General features: G+C 58.0%; 1 protein-coding gene across 20 annotated transcripts in view; it reads right to left on the bottom strand.

Annotated features, from left to right (window-relative positions):
- EPB41 (erythrocyte membrane protein band 4.1) overlaps positions 1-14,262 on the bottom strand; it is an 88,349-nt gene that overhangs the window by 73,446 nt on the left and 641 nt on the right. The window contains exon 1 of one of the 20 annotated variants that reach the window (XM_048073131.2): positions 6,813-6,966. The exons of the other annotated variants lie outside the window; for them this stretch is intronic. The gene's annotated coding sequence lies outside the window, so the exon portion shown is untranslated. Of the gene's footprint in view, positions 1-6,812; positions 6,967-14,262 lie in introns of those variants that run through there. 20 annotated transcript variants of the gene reach the window in all.

Consider the following 14,262-nt stretch of genomic DNA (forward strand, 5'->3'; position numbering starts at 1 on the left):
ACGGAGCTCTCCGTACCCCGAGGAGCTTCTTTAAATGAGGAATTCCCAGTCTGAACAAAGGAACCGTGCATCACTCTGGCATTGGTTTTCCCTCCCCCAAAGCAAGCAGAATTTAGGGTGAAGAGAAACGTTCGGGATTCCTCCAAGCCCTAGGAAAACAAAGAAATTAAGCTGGCCAGGGGAATGATTTATCCACCACTGCTCTAAGCGAGCTGGTGGTGTGCGTATTGTATGTCCGTGCGTACACACACAATAGGCTCGGTCAGTTTCCGTGCTACGTTCACACACTTTGCTAGCAAGCGAGCGTCTCAAAGGCAGCAGCGGCCATTTCACGAGAGCAAACAAGGTGGGAGGAGAGCAGGTGGCTCGGTTTTGCCAGCACTGGCCCTCTGCCCTTGGCTCCTCTTCCGAGATTTGCTGTCACCATCAGCGGTGCAGATCTGGCCGATAGCAGACAGCAAGAATGAGGTGTAAAGGAAATCTGCCTTCAACTTCACGAGCTTTGTTTTCCTGTAAAACAGTGATCGGGACCAAAGATAGCTCAAGTAAATAATTCACCCAGAAGGAAGGGGCGCTTCAGCTAGCGCTGACTTTCTCAAGTGCTCACCTCTCGATTTTAGCATGCGAAGCGGTAGGCACAGCAGGATTCACCGCCAGAAAAAGCCTTGTAGCAATTTGCCTCCGACAGACTGAACTGCAAACTCGAGAAGCGCTCCCAAAGAAACCAAAACCGCCGCAACGCGTGTGCGCAGCGAAGGCAGCCCGGCGCATCCACGCGCACCCCGCTCCGTACCAGGTATTTCCGCCGAGATTAAATCTCGCCCAGCCTGCCATGGCACCCTCCCTCTCCAAAACCAACAGTCAATTCATTGTTCAGCAAGCTATTAAACGGGACAAACAGCACCCTCCGTAGTTAAACAGGCTAAGTGTCTGGTATTGTGATCCCACTTAATGTTATAGCAGTTAGTCCCGAGAGTTTTGCTAAATCCAGGCTGCTTCTCCGTAGCCTTTTCTGTGTGGTCCCCTACCGGAGAGTTTTCCCCTTTTTTTCCCCCCTCTCAGTTACAGGAGTCGTGCCGTTTAAAGGCTGTTGTTGCAAAACGAAAAGCACATGTTCTTTCTTGTGGGGACGAGAAGCCAGTTGCCGAGCCGCTGTGTCTTCTTGGAACCGGGCTGGGTTACGTGGGTGCCCTCTGGGGAGATGGGGAGGGCAGAGGCGAACGGCAGACAGCAAAGCCTGCACACCCAGGAGCTCCTATCCCACCCAGAATCTGGTTCGTTTAAGCTCCCATCATGGGTTTCATTGATTTGCACGAAGCCGATGTTCATTGGAGTCGGTGTCTTGCTACGCAGCAGCCTAGCGCCAAGGAGGAGGAGGAATACAGCAGACGAAGAGGAGCAGCAGCTCTCTCTTCCCCAGGCCGCGTGCCAGGACAGGGAACAGCTCCCTGGAAAGTCAGCTTTGTTCCAGGGCTCACAGGCAGCGCGTGAAGCACGGCTCTGCCAAGATGCACCACGTAAAGATTAGAGGAGGTCAGCTGGAGATCGCAGGATCAAGTTTTCATACGACGAATGCTTCTATGTTGAGAGAGAAATATTTTTCCCCTTAAGTTTGGGTAGGAAGTGTTAAACATACAAGAGGCTGCACTTAGAGTATCCAGAAAGTGCTTAAAACCCCTGGGGAATGGATTACAAGCAATGCTGTGAATACAGCTAGCACAGGCTCAGGAAAAGGCAGAACTGGTGTGGCGTGAGCCTGAACTCCAGAAACAGCCTGAGAAACAGACTGACCCGTGGAAAGAGCCAGCGCAAGAGAGACAACGGCATTTCAAGCATTCACCAATTCTTCATTGCCCAACAGTCTTAGTGGAAAGAAGACAACCAAAAATAGAGGAGTGTGCTCAGAGGCAGTGCTCGATGCCCCAGATAAATTCCAGGAGATGCTGCTGGAAACCCCGGTGTTTGGGCAGCAGGAGGACGTTTGAGCCCCTGCGCCAGCCTCCTCCACCAAACACCAAGAGCCAGCTCAGCCGGAGCCGCAGCTGTCGCTTCAGCAGGGGACAAGCTCAGCCACGCAGCCTTTGTTGAAATAAACCCAAAAATAACAGTTAGTGCCACCTAGGGACCAGAGCTCGGGCAGGGAGACAGAAGAGCCACGCCACAAACAAAGGACGTCAGCGGCTGATGCACTCCTCGCACGGATGAGAAGTCAGACTGCAGCAAGGAGAGGCTCTGCTCTGGTTAAATAACACCGGGGAGGCACCAGGGTAGGTGAAGCTTTCACAAAAGGTTGCTGAAGCGCGGATTCGACTCCGTGCCGCTGCCCTCCCAACCCGGGCAGAGCATCGCTCGGCTCCCAGATACTCCGGGCTCTTTGGTTCAGCCGGCGGAGGGGAGCGATGTTTCCAGATCAGCGTTTACGTAAGAGCGGCGTCTATTCAGCAGTAAGTGAGAGCCCTCATCTGCACTACACGTCCCTTGTAATCAGGAGGCCAGGTTGCAAATTCCTGCAATGAATTTTTCCTAGTGCGAACCCAGCTCCAGACCCCTGACAGCAGTTCACGATGGGGCTGGACCTGCAGACAGCGAGGGATACCTGGCAAGACCCAACGTTTATTTAACTAAAGAACTTTGCCATGGAGAACAGAGCACGGGCTACCTCCCTGCTCACGAATACGAGCTAAAGCTCTGCACCGCCTTGTCCAGCGCTGCTTCCCTTACCTGCCATCTCCTTGGACCTTGCAGGGTTTGTCTTAAGCTACTAACTGGATCAGATTTGTCACCCCGAGTCCTTTCCACAGATGATCCCACGACCTAATACAGCACAGCCAGCGTCTGCTGAGAGAGGCATTTCTGCAGGTGCGCAGTGATTAATTGGTGCACATTTCCATATCACAAATAAAAAAAGACTTCTCGGCTTGGTTGAAACGCAGTATATTAACCTTTGAAACTGGCAGTCATGGATACCAGCTTCAAAAAGATTAATATCAATAAGACAAAATCCCAGAGGATAGCATCGCGCTGCTGCCGGTTTTTCCGGAGCTTTACAAAATAAGGTGTTTTGAGACTTCATTTAAGGTCGTGTATTTCCACGTTTGCTTTATAAAGAAAACCCCAAGCTGTTCAGATTTATGGGCAGAACCCAAGTACTGGGGGCAGGGGGAAAGGGGAAACTGGAAGTCGAGGAAAGCTGTGGGTACGTATGGAGAGACTCGGAGGCAGGGGCAGGAACCGTGCTTCATTCGGGCCGCTGCCATTGCCGCGGCTGATTGCTGAGAGTCGTCCTCTGTGACAAAGGTTCGTTACTGAAATAAATAATACAGCTCCGTTAGCTCGGCGCGTTCTGCGGGTCCACAGAGGCTCGGCTGCAGGTCAACGCGGGGCACGCAGTAAATCTTCTGAGCGAGACGCAGCAGCAGCTCGGGGATGCACAGGAGCCAGAGCTCGCCCCTGCGTTCTGCCTCCACCACGGACTGCATCAGAAAGGAGCTCGTAATCATTAAGCTGCCATCTTTTATTTCTAATTATTTGTCTCCACAGCAGGGTTCCTGCAACCATCAAGTACAAGGGAAGCGAGCCTCAAAGGAGTAACTGTTTTGAAGAGGGCTCGCAGCTGCCACCACATGAATGGCTCTCCAAGAACAGTGGCAACTGCTACGCACTGCCCACAGAGCGGGGGGAAAGCATCTCTGTCTCGGCTGGTTTTCAGTGTTGATTTTTAGGTCAACGAAAACAGCTTTTCTTATGCAACAAGGCATACAGAAAGCCCACTTGCCTTGAGTTTTCGCTTTCATTTAATTAGATGGTAATTCAGAAGGCAGCACGGCTATTTTGAACGCCACAATGAGAACGATTTCACTGCCTTACAAAGCGACGAAGTAAAACCGCTGAGCTAAGCCAGCCCCAGAACCTGACACCGCTTTGGATTCTGATAGTCTCTTCTGACAGAGGGGGACAAGGAAAGGGATACCCTGCTACCACGTTTCCTAGAGAGATTCAAAGTAGAAAATGTCACTGAAAGGCAGAAAAGCAGAAGACCTTACTTGTTCTTCCTCTTCGAGCTACATTGGAAACTAAGAATTACGGCAAAGCCCACGTTTGTCGAACCCAACAGCTGTTCGGCAGCTCCATGTCGTAATTAAGCAAGAGACAAATAATTTCCTAAACAGATAAACACTGAGATCCCAACATACAGCTCCCAGTATCACCAGTGCCAACGTACAGGAGGACACAGCCCAGCAGCAGGCAGTTGGCAGCCACGCTGTGCTTATCACCTCCTTTACAACAAACAGCTCTGAACGTTGTTTTTTTTTTTTTCCCCGGACAGCTTGCGTCTTCCGTGACCTCACTTAAGGTTTCCTGACAGGCTTCAAATGATGGCAAGGTATGTGAATCTCAGCTTGAAGGTCAAGCACACAGCCTCAGACATCGCAGGCTCCTCTTGCACTCGCATCCTCAGCATTTTTCTCATGGTTTCTGCCCTCCAGCTTCTCGCAGCACGGAAGAAGCTTCACGGAGGCTGCTGGTGTGTTACTTTTAGGACCAATGTCCAACACTCTTATCAGGCCAGGAGAGAAGATTCCCTCACTACAGCTCCCATGCATTTTACCTTTACCTCAGAGGTAAGCCAGGCTTAAAGATGGAAAGGCAACCTGAGCCGGCTGATTTCTCTGCCGGGTGCAGGTCAGGGCTATCCCTGATCCAGCGAAACCGGACCACACAACCTTTATCTTTGCCATCTCTAACAAAGTGCCACTTGGCCTTCTTGTTTGCTGACCAAGATTAAGACCAAGCACTCACCAAGCAGCAGATTTCATCCACTATCAGGGTCAAAACCCCAAAAGCTTATAAGCAGCAGGGACGCTGAAAGCCTCTGCCCTCTGTGCAGTATATGGTGAGCAACAGACTGCTCATACAGACAAAACTCACCGTGAGACTACTCCGGGGAGAGCAAAGCAGGGGTTGTTCAGGTTACCAGCCTTCCCCAGGGAAGAAATTCACCCCTGACCAGAGACAAGGTCTTTCACCGCTCACACGCAGAGATCTACACCAGAACAGGGCCAGAATCAGCTTCACCCCGCACCAACCATCAAGGACACTGTATTTTTCAGAGCTTTGCCTTCTCAAACAACTCTGCAGTAGCAGTGCCATCCCGCACGGTCCCTGCTGCGCTTCTTACGCAGGGCAGACGAGACGCACGCACGGCGCTGCGTTCACCACGTCCTGCTGCAGGTAAGTAGGTAAACCGGGCAGACCCGAGCAAAAAAACACAGCTGCGAGGTACTGGCAAGCTGTCACACTGTGCTGACCGTGTCCCGAAGGTCTGCCCACGGTGGAGGAAGACCCCGGTGTCCCCTGGTGCAGTCACAGCCGCGCGAGCGAGCCCTTGCACGTTGCCCCAGGTGCCAGCTCCTGGCCAGCACGAAGCCAGCCCGCAGGTAAGCCTTTTGTGCGGGGGAGTTCTGCTCTGCGTTCAAACGACTGCTCGGGGGTTGGAGGGGAGCTCGGCACCTCTGATCAAGGCAGATCCTCCGGTTAATTAATTACCCTTCTCTCAGAGGCTCGGTAGCAAAGAACAGCTCATTCAGAGCAGGAGACAGCCACTCGGCTTCTAAATATAGTGCTTCACTTACTTCTGGGTAAGAACAACAGGTTTATACTTGGGTTTGATTCATCTCCTGCCCTCCCCTGTGAGGCATGGTGTAATAATGCTGAGTTAAGAATAAAGCAATCTGTTCCCAGCACCTTCCCTGCCTTCCCTTCAAGTCTCACCAGTGACTGGCAGCGTACCGAGCGGCGGGGCTGGAGCAGGGCTGCTCTGCACACACGCTGTCCTTCCCATTGCTGGGAGAGGAGGCGATACAACCAGGGGTGGGGGAAGGCAGACAGGGAAGGGGGAAGCTTAGCAGTAGGATATTTTGCACTTCTGAAAGAAGAAGTCAGTTAAAAACTTCGAAAGTCTCCCGAGATAATCTCACCGCGTCCAGAGAACCAGCTTTACCCAAAGCGGCTCCTTCCTTTCCTCCTCCACGCGCGCCCACCTTATTTTGTCATTTTAGGTTTTAACAGCACCTCGCAGCCAGGTGCGGGGGTGGGCACCAACCCCCAGCTGCAAAGCCACGGGAATCAGCCCCACCGAGATGATCTTCCCCCACGCAGAGAAAGATCCCCGTGAATGCCTGCCGCAAACATCAGTGCCCACCGCTCCAAGCTCGACGTGCATTTCCCCTCCTCTCCTGCCAGAAGCGCCTCGGGCTGCTCTCTGTACCCTGCGAAGCCACGCACATCTGCAGGTTTGCAGAGGGGAAGCCAGCCCAGCGCTGGGCTCCAGCCCTCAGAGAGTCTCTTACACAACCACAGCACAGATTTACCATCAGCAGCTCTCAGGAGGAATCTGGGGAGAAACAGCGAGTGCTGCTTTCCACTACCAGGACAATTTTCACTTCCATTTCCTCGCTTGCTGGTGCTTAGTGTGCTGCCGGCACTGGGTCAGCGCCCAGCAGGCCAGGCTGGCAAGAACAACTGCTGCTGGGGGCTTCTACATCCTACAAAGAGCCTGGAAATCGCTATATGAAACGCTTCTCGGTGCCCAAAACATTAACACACATGTAGGTACACACACACGATAATCCCCATTCTTTGTTAACCAACAACGCTCCGGAGTTTAAGATGGAAGGAACAAGTGGGCTCATTATTTAAGCCCAAGTGATTTGCAGAGTTTAAGATGGAAGGAACAAGTGGGCTCGTTAGTTAAGCCGAAGTGATTCCTTTCAGCTGCTTCCCCTCGTTGCTCTAACGAAGCAGGTACTTACCCAGAGACGAGGCAGCCGGGCAGACCACGGTGAGGCACCACAATCCATCGTGGGGGCAGCGTATGGAAGAGAAAGAAGAAGAGACAGCAGTTAATAAGCAGTTCCAGCCAAACACGGAAACCCCCAAACACGCCAGAAAAACCCCCCCAGCCGCCCTGCAAGTGCTCACACTTGTACTCGACGCGAGCGCCGCGGCAGCGTTCGCGAACTTGAGCGTCTGACTTTTCCCAGAACAGAAGGTGGAACCGGACGTTCACGTTGGGCCACTTCTTAGAAATGTAAACACGAAGCAGGGAAGGGGAAAAAAAAAAAAAAAGGTTAGCCGGGCGTTACTTAACGCTGATAATGCAGCGAGCGGTGACGCTGACGCCCTGCGTCCGGCGCCCTCCTGGGAGCCCCAGGAGGTGCACAGGGGGTGGCACAGCACGGCCCCGGCACCGCCGAGCTGGAGAAGGGGAGAGCTCTGGCCGAGGCTGCAGACCGGCTTCTCTGGGGCCGTCCAGTTCCTCCAGCCTTGCATAACTTCTCTTTTAGACCTCACCAGGCAGGGGGTGGACGCACAGCGTGCCTCCGGCCCCAGCTCCAAAGGGCTTCAGCTGAGCCCTCTAGTGGGCTTTAAAAACTCAACAAAACACCCACAGACCTAATTTAATTAACGCTCTGCCAGAGGCCTCTAAACCCTAATCCTCTCAACAAAAGGATCATTAACTAAATGAAGAGATCCAAGAGAGCAACGGGTCCCTCAGCCACAGCCAGCCCGGCTGCGCGCTCCGGCAGCACGCGCCAGGGCCCACGAGGGGCTCCAAAATGTGGCTCGGTCCTCGGCCCCCCAGCACAGCCCGGCCGGGGAGCTGCTCAGACACGGGTGCACTGACACGGGCGCACACGGCAGAGCTCACGGCATGCATGGGATGCTCAGCGTGATGCCACGCCAGAGGGACACGCGTAAGTTCGTGCTTGCCCTTTGGGATGTGTCCACGGGACGTCACACCCGCCACGCGATGCTGAAGGTCCCTGGGCCGACATCTCCAGCGAGACTGAAGGCCCCCAACAGCTGGAACAGGAGGACTTGGAGCCGGGGCACTGGTTGTTCTTAAGGGTTTATTTTTAAGAGTTGTTATCCATTGGTGTGGAAAGCCTGGCGAGCAGGTGAAGAAGAGCTCTCCTTTCAAGAGGCAGCCTCGGCCCTTCAGCTGAAGGCTGGGAAAACACCTCCACCTCGCCCAGCCCCGCCAGCAGGAAGGGTTTTCCTCACAGCAAGAGGCAAGGTGTACGCTGGCAGAGAAATTTACAGCACACAAGGGTGCAGTCCGTTAAGGTACACTCAGGGAAAAGCCTTTTAAATCCAAGGTCCCCAGCCCGCACGATTTGGGACAGAGATGGAGATTTGGGTTTGCCCCCTGCAGATGTCTCTCCGAAAGCCACCTCCAGTTTCCAAGCCACACGTGGGACTCAGAGCGCTGCGGCTGCAAGGAGCACATCTGCGAGACTGCTCATTAGCACGGCGAACAGGAGCAGAAGAGCTTAATTACAGGGCAGGGATCGTTCCCTCTGGGTTCGTGTGTCGGCGGCAGCCCCAGCAGAGGCCGTGCAGCCCCACGGGACGGGCGTTCCTCGACAGAGCCGGGCCCTGCAGCAGCCTCTGCCCGTGCCGCACGCGGGGCCCGCGGTCACCAGGAGCCTGGCCAGGGCTCTTGCAAGCAGCTGCAGAGCCTCAACCCACAACCTGAGAACCCAAACGGAGGAAGACTTCAGGTGCTGCTTGCTAAAAAGCTTCTGGCGGCAGCAGCAGCCTGCACGGGTCTCTTTGGAGAGGCTGCCGCAGCCCACCTACAGGTACCGGTACCTGGTTTCGGAGCTACGGGCGAGCACCGCTGTCTGAGGAGCTCGGTCTCAGCAGGAGCTCCTAAAGCCCAAAGCCGAGCTCCAGCCCTGGTGCTCACCGGGGCAAGGGATGCGGCACCCGCCGGGGGGGCAGGCTCACACCCCAGAGGCTGCTGCGGCCCGGGGCTGGGCTTTTAGGGTGGCCAGGAGACGTTTCAGCATGCTGCCTCTCCCCAGACCAACACAGCCTGACCTGGAGGGACCTCGCAGCCCTCTAGGCACCATTGCGGAGCCTCACCAGAAAGCATTCGTGAAGACCCTCATTTTCAGTAAATGCGTTTTGGAGACAGACGCTGCCACACGGAGGCTTCCTTGCCTGAAGGTGCGGGAACAACTGTTCCCGGAGCTAATGAGGCTGTCCTGCTTTGACCCGGGGCAGTTTTCAACAGACGCAGAATAAACAGTCCTCTCCGCGTTCGCCTCCTGGAATAAAACCCAAGAGCTCCCGTCTCCCCGGCCCAGGCAAGAACACAGATGGTCGCGGAGATTAAAACACAGAGAATTAACAGCGCCGCGCAAATGAGCTCCTTCATCCAGCCCAGCGCTGCCAGGTGGTTGGAGGTGCAGCGCTGGGATACAGCCACCGAGGTTTGCTGAGCTCCGCCAACAGCCCCAGATTTGGCAGCACGGGGGCCAGAGAGCTGGGAAATTTGAAGGCGGCTGCAGGGGAAGCGAGATGCAAACCGCCAGAGCCGGGCAGCTGCCGAGCCGCATCTGCCTCCTGCTGCAGCAGTGGGGGAAAAGCACCGGCACCAGGAAAAAGGAGCACGGACCCGTCCCGCGCTTGGCTCTCTTTGTGCTTTCCCACCAAAAGCCAGCTCGGGTGGATCAAAGGGCGCCGGGAGCCGCGTGCGACCGCGAGGGCTTCCCCGCCGCCGGGACACGGGGCGCTGCGGGCTGGCAGCAGGCAGCGAGGGAAACCCACAGCGGCCCCGCCGCCGTTCCTGGAAGGAATCTGTCAGCACTGCACAGCCGGCAAGGATCGGACCGGCACGCGGGGCCGAGCAGCATTCCTGATCCGGGTAACGTGTGCCAGGCTGCCTCCGGCAGGGACGCCGCTCCTGAGCCCGCTGCCATCCCCAGCGACGGCTCCGAACCCTATTTTATTTTTCTTCCAAACCAGGCGAAAAGTCAGGAAGGAGCGGACCTCTCGCCCAGCCGCCAGGCAGTATTTCTCAGGGGCAGCTCTCGGGTCAGGCAACGGCTCACACAACCGCGTTTTCTATTAAAAGCCTCCACTCTGCATCCGAGGAAATCCCCAGGCGGCGCCGACCCCATCTGCCAGCCCGCAGCGGGGCCTCGCAGCCGCAGATTGGAGGAGGCCAACCTGCGCCATTCGGGAGCGGCTTACCCCCACGGCACGCGCGCCTCCAGCACAGCACCAACACGGCTGCACTGAGTCACGTCCCAGCCCAACGCGGCGCGGGGCCGGGCCAGCTCCTGCCTCTGCTCCTTGCGTGTTCAGTGTCTGAGCTCGTGCAGATGCACGGAGGCGACTCCGGACAGGCGCTCGCCCTGGTACGAGCTCCTGATGCAGGGAGAGAGCTCTCCTGGGTTTTGAAATGCCAAGAAACGCTTACCCCATCCCCAAGGACTTTTAGAGAGCAGGTACAGAAACCATCAGCTCGCGGAGGCAGCCTTCAAATGCTTTGATGCAGCTGCTTTAACAGCTAAGGGCTGCAACGACGCTCCGGGCACTGGTCCACCGCGGCTCCCGGCCATGCCGAGCAGGGCTCAGCACCGATACCAGGCTCGCCAGGCTGTGAGCAAGCTCCGAGCTGCTCTGCATCTCCCAGGAGGCTGCAACACCTCCAACCCACCGCCGTGGCAGCGGGGTCACTCCGGAGACTTGCAGCACGCGGCCAGCCTCACGCCTCCTGCTCAAATCCCGCTCAGGTCAAGCGTGGCCAGATGTAATTACCTACACGAGGGGAGCTAGAGGCTGCCTCTGCTCAGGGGACGTGTTTGTGCCGTCAGGCCTAGGTTCCTCCTGTTTTGCTGCTTACCGGGATGCCAAAAGCTGCCTCTTGCTAAGCGGACCAGCAAGAACTTAACCTCATTCCTCGCCAGCAAACAAGGCTTTCTCAGGAGCTGCAGGGAAACGCCGGTTCCTTAGTCACCCGTTTACAAACAGGAGCAGAGAACATTTTAATAGGATTCATTAATTTAATTGAACAGCGCAGAGGACGTCAGAAGCTTTATTTGTGTTGGCAAAGGGCTTTAGGATGAGCCAATGGAGGAGCAGGGGCAGGCCCTGCAGCCTGAAGCACTTCTGAGGGGCCAGGCGCCGCCGAGCCCGCGGGCTGGAGCGGGGCTGGGTCGCTTTCCAAGCTCCCTTCCAACCTCTCCGCCTCAAAACCCCCAGCGAGGGACCGCTTCAGAGCCTTCCCTCTCCCGGGACAGCAGGGGGAGGCTTGGGCAACGCAAACCCATTTCACCTGGCCCCTTCTGCGCCCGACCAGCCTCGGCACGGGGGCCCCAGCTGGGGCGTGTGCGTGCACCGCTCCCGGCGCTCCGCAGGCACGGCCGATGGTTCGGGCTTTTCTCCAGGGGTATCGGGAGGGGACAGCAGACAAACCGTGCTAATTGGATAGACGAAGAGTCCTCTGCAGCCCTATAAAGCTGCGAGCAGCTGCTCAAAACCTCTTGTGAGCAACACAAATAGTTTCATCTAAGGAGCAGGCGCGGATTAAACGCCACAAACGCCCTTTTCTTTTCACTAAGGGCAGTTCTCCCCACTGCAGTCCCAAAAAAAAAAAGAAAGAAAATAATCAGACCTGCAGACCAAACCAGGAAGTTTAGCGCACTCTGAGCAGCAACAATAGCAGGAGGATTTTCCAGGCCTTCGAGCTTGTTTTGCAAGTGCCAGATTATGTAAAGCGCTGCCTTGCCACTGCCGGGGAAGCGGCGCCGAGGCCAGCTGGCACCGCGCTGCCCTCGCCCCGCAGCGGGGGCTCGCGCAACGCCCGCCCCGGGTGCTCGGGCACCTTCCACCGCAGCTAGCGGCACCTTTCGTTTCACGTGTAATTGTTACGTAGTTAATCACCTTCCCAGGGTCTGGGTTTGCTTTCCTAGCAACCTGCCCAAGCACGAGGTCCCAAGGAGCTGCCCTGGAAGAAGAATCTCCTCTGCGACTCCGCCGCGCTGCTCCCGGGGCGACGCGTTCCTCCCGACGCGCAGCTAACCCTCGGCTTTTCCGCCAGCGGGGATATGCTGGAGGGGTGAGCGGTTATCGCTGCACACATCCTGCGGGAAACAACCCAAAGGCTCAGCTCACCGCACGTTCAGCGCCCTGCCACGACCAGCGGGAAGAAGCCCGGAGGCACCCCCGAGGCAGAGGGACGGAGCTGGCGTCCCCGCGCCGCACATCCCATCAGCTGCGGCTCCGCGTCCCCCCGGCAATGTCATCGTACCCCATGCATTTGCCTAATTGAGACCTAATGAAGTGCGGAGATCTATTGTGGGCCTGGCGGGGGAGCAGACGTGCCCCAGACCTGGCCGCATCTCCAGGGTGAATCAGCAGGAAAGCCCAGGCCGGGATGCTCCGGGCAGCCGCCACCCGCTCGGCCCTGCAAACTCAAGCCCCCGCTGCTCCATCAGAGCCAGGGAAAGAAAATGTTCTGTTCATCAGCAGCCTCTAGTGGGGAAAAGCAGGCAGACGGGCCGGCCGCTTCGTATGGACCCTGCAAGCCTTGGGGCACAGAGACCCACGGAGCCCACGCTGATGGGACGGGACAGGGTGGCTCAGTCCCGACGCTCAGGGCACAAGGGACCGCGGGGTCTGCGAGCTGAGCCTTGGCTTCGCAGCCAGCACATGAGGCTGCACCACGGGGACATCCCCAGGGCCAGCTGCCCCTGCACGGGTCCCAGCTGAGCGAGCAGGCTGCAGCACCTCCCCGCGAGGCCTGACTCAGCCCTGCACGAGTCACTGGAGGAAGCAAAACGCACAGAAGGGACCGCTGGCGGATCCGGAGCCTTTCTGGGCAGCACGCTGAGCGGGAAGCCTCCAGGTGGTGGTGGGTGAGTCCATCCCCCCTCCTGAATCACGCTGCAGGCAGCTCCCACACCTCCAGCCCACGGCACCCAGCGTGGCCAAGAGCTGCTTTTAACCCCAAACCCGCAGCTTTCAGCCTCTTCCCACAGCCAGCTGGGAACGTGCAGCAAAGTTAAAACCGCCCCGCACCGAACGCGGGATGCTGCCCTGCGGGGTAAGGACCGTCAGCAGCCCGCTCTCCTCCCGGGGAACAGCCACAGATGAAGCTCAGAAAAAAGCTGTCGGGTATTTGATCTGCGACCTCTGTCTCGGAGAACCACTGACACCGTTTGCCCTCCGAGCGACCAGCGCCGGCCGGGGACGTGCGGTGCAGCGCGGCGCCGCTGCTCGCAGGCAGTTCCCGCAGCAGCCAGGCTGCGCACCGGGAGGCGGCGGCCGCTCCGATCACGTCGCAGAGCGGCCCCGCCGCGGATGAGAAGGCACTTTCCGTCTCGGCAGGATTTCAAACCCTCTCGAGAAGGCCTGGAGATGCTCTTAAGGGAAAGGGAAGGCACAGCGCGCAGCCGGGGGCGGCTCGTGCCACAGGCAGAAGAGCTCGAGCCCAGCCACGGGGAAGGAGTTGGATGCGCGGAGGAACTTCTCGCTGCCGCTAACTCCCCGTTTCCATCACGACTCGCAGAAGCAGCACATGCCCCGCGTCGGGTGAGGAACACAAGGGACCGCGGCGCTGAGCTAAGCTGGGGAAACACACGTCTGAGCAGGATCCGGCACTCGGAGAGGAGCCGCGCACTCGAGGGGGGTAAAGGCCCCGCTCCCAACTTACCCAAGCTCTGCCTGGGGGGGCAGGCGCAGCGGAGCTGCGCACCCGCGGGCACACGCAGGGTGAAGGCAGGATTACGCAGCGCAGGGAACCTCAGCCCCGCGTCACCTGAAACTCTGGCACGGTCGCAAGTTACTCCCACGACTAACCCGGCTACCCAGCGGAAAGAGGACACGGAGGGGAGCAGCAGCACCGGCCCCGGCTCTCAGCTGCGGCCGTGCCTCCGCTAAAGCCTCAAGATGGGCGCAGCGGAGGGCAGGGAGGGTTTTGGGGAGCACCTTGCAAGACCCCAACTTGCTTCAGTGCAGGAAAGCGGAGGGCTGGCAGGGACTCCTGCCCCTCCGGCCTCCCCATCCCAGCCATCCCCCCCAGCTCTCCTCGCGTTGGTGCAGGGGGACACGAGCGTGCCCCGTGCCAAGTCACGGCCCTGTGGCAAGGCGCCCCTTCGCGCAGCGTGACCTGACGCAGGGCACGGCACCGGTCTCCTGCCACCAGCCCCGTGCCGAGCTGGGCCCAGCACCGCCCAGTCCCCGCGCAGCACCGGGCGCCCCGACACCGGCCCTGCCGGCCTCGGAGCCCTGGGCCCCGGGGGGAGAGCCTGGGCGTACGGCAACCCCGCGGCGCGGAGGCGGCTGCGGCGCAGCGGCGAGCCAAGGCACACCCCCCCCATTGCAACACAGCCCTAAAGACAGCGACGGGCCCCGGCGAGCCCCCACCGGGGCACCGGGGCCGAGCAGGCCGGCGGGACGCGG

This window comes from Anser cygnoides, chromosome 24, assembly GCF_040182565.1.
Source record: "Anser cygnoides isolate HZ-2024a breed goose chromosome 24, Taihu_goose_T2T_genome, whole genome shotgun sequence".
Taxonomy (NCBI): domain Eukaryota; kingdom Metazoa; phylum Chordata; class Aves; order Anseriformes; family Anatidae; genus Anser; species Anser cygnoides.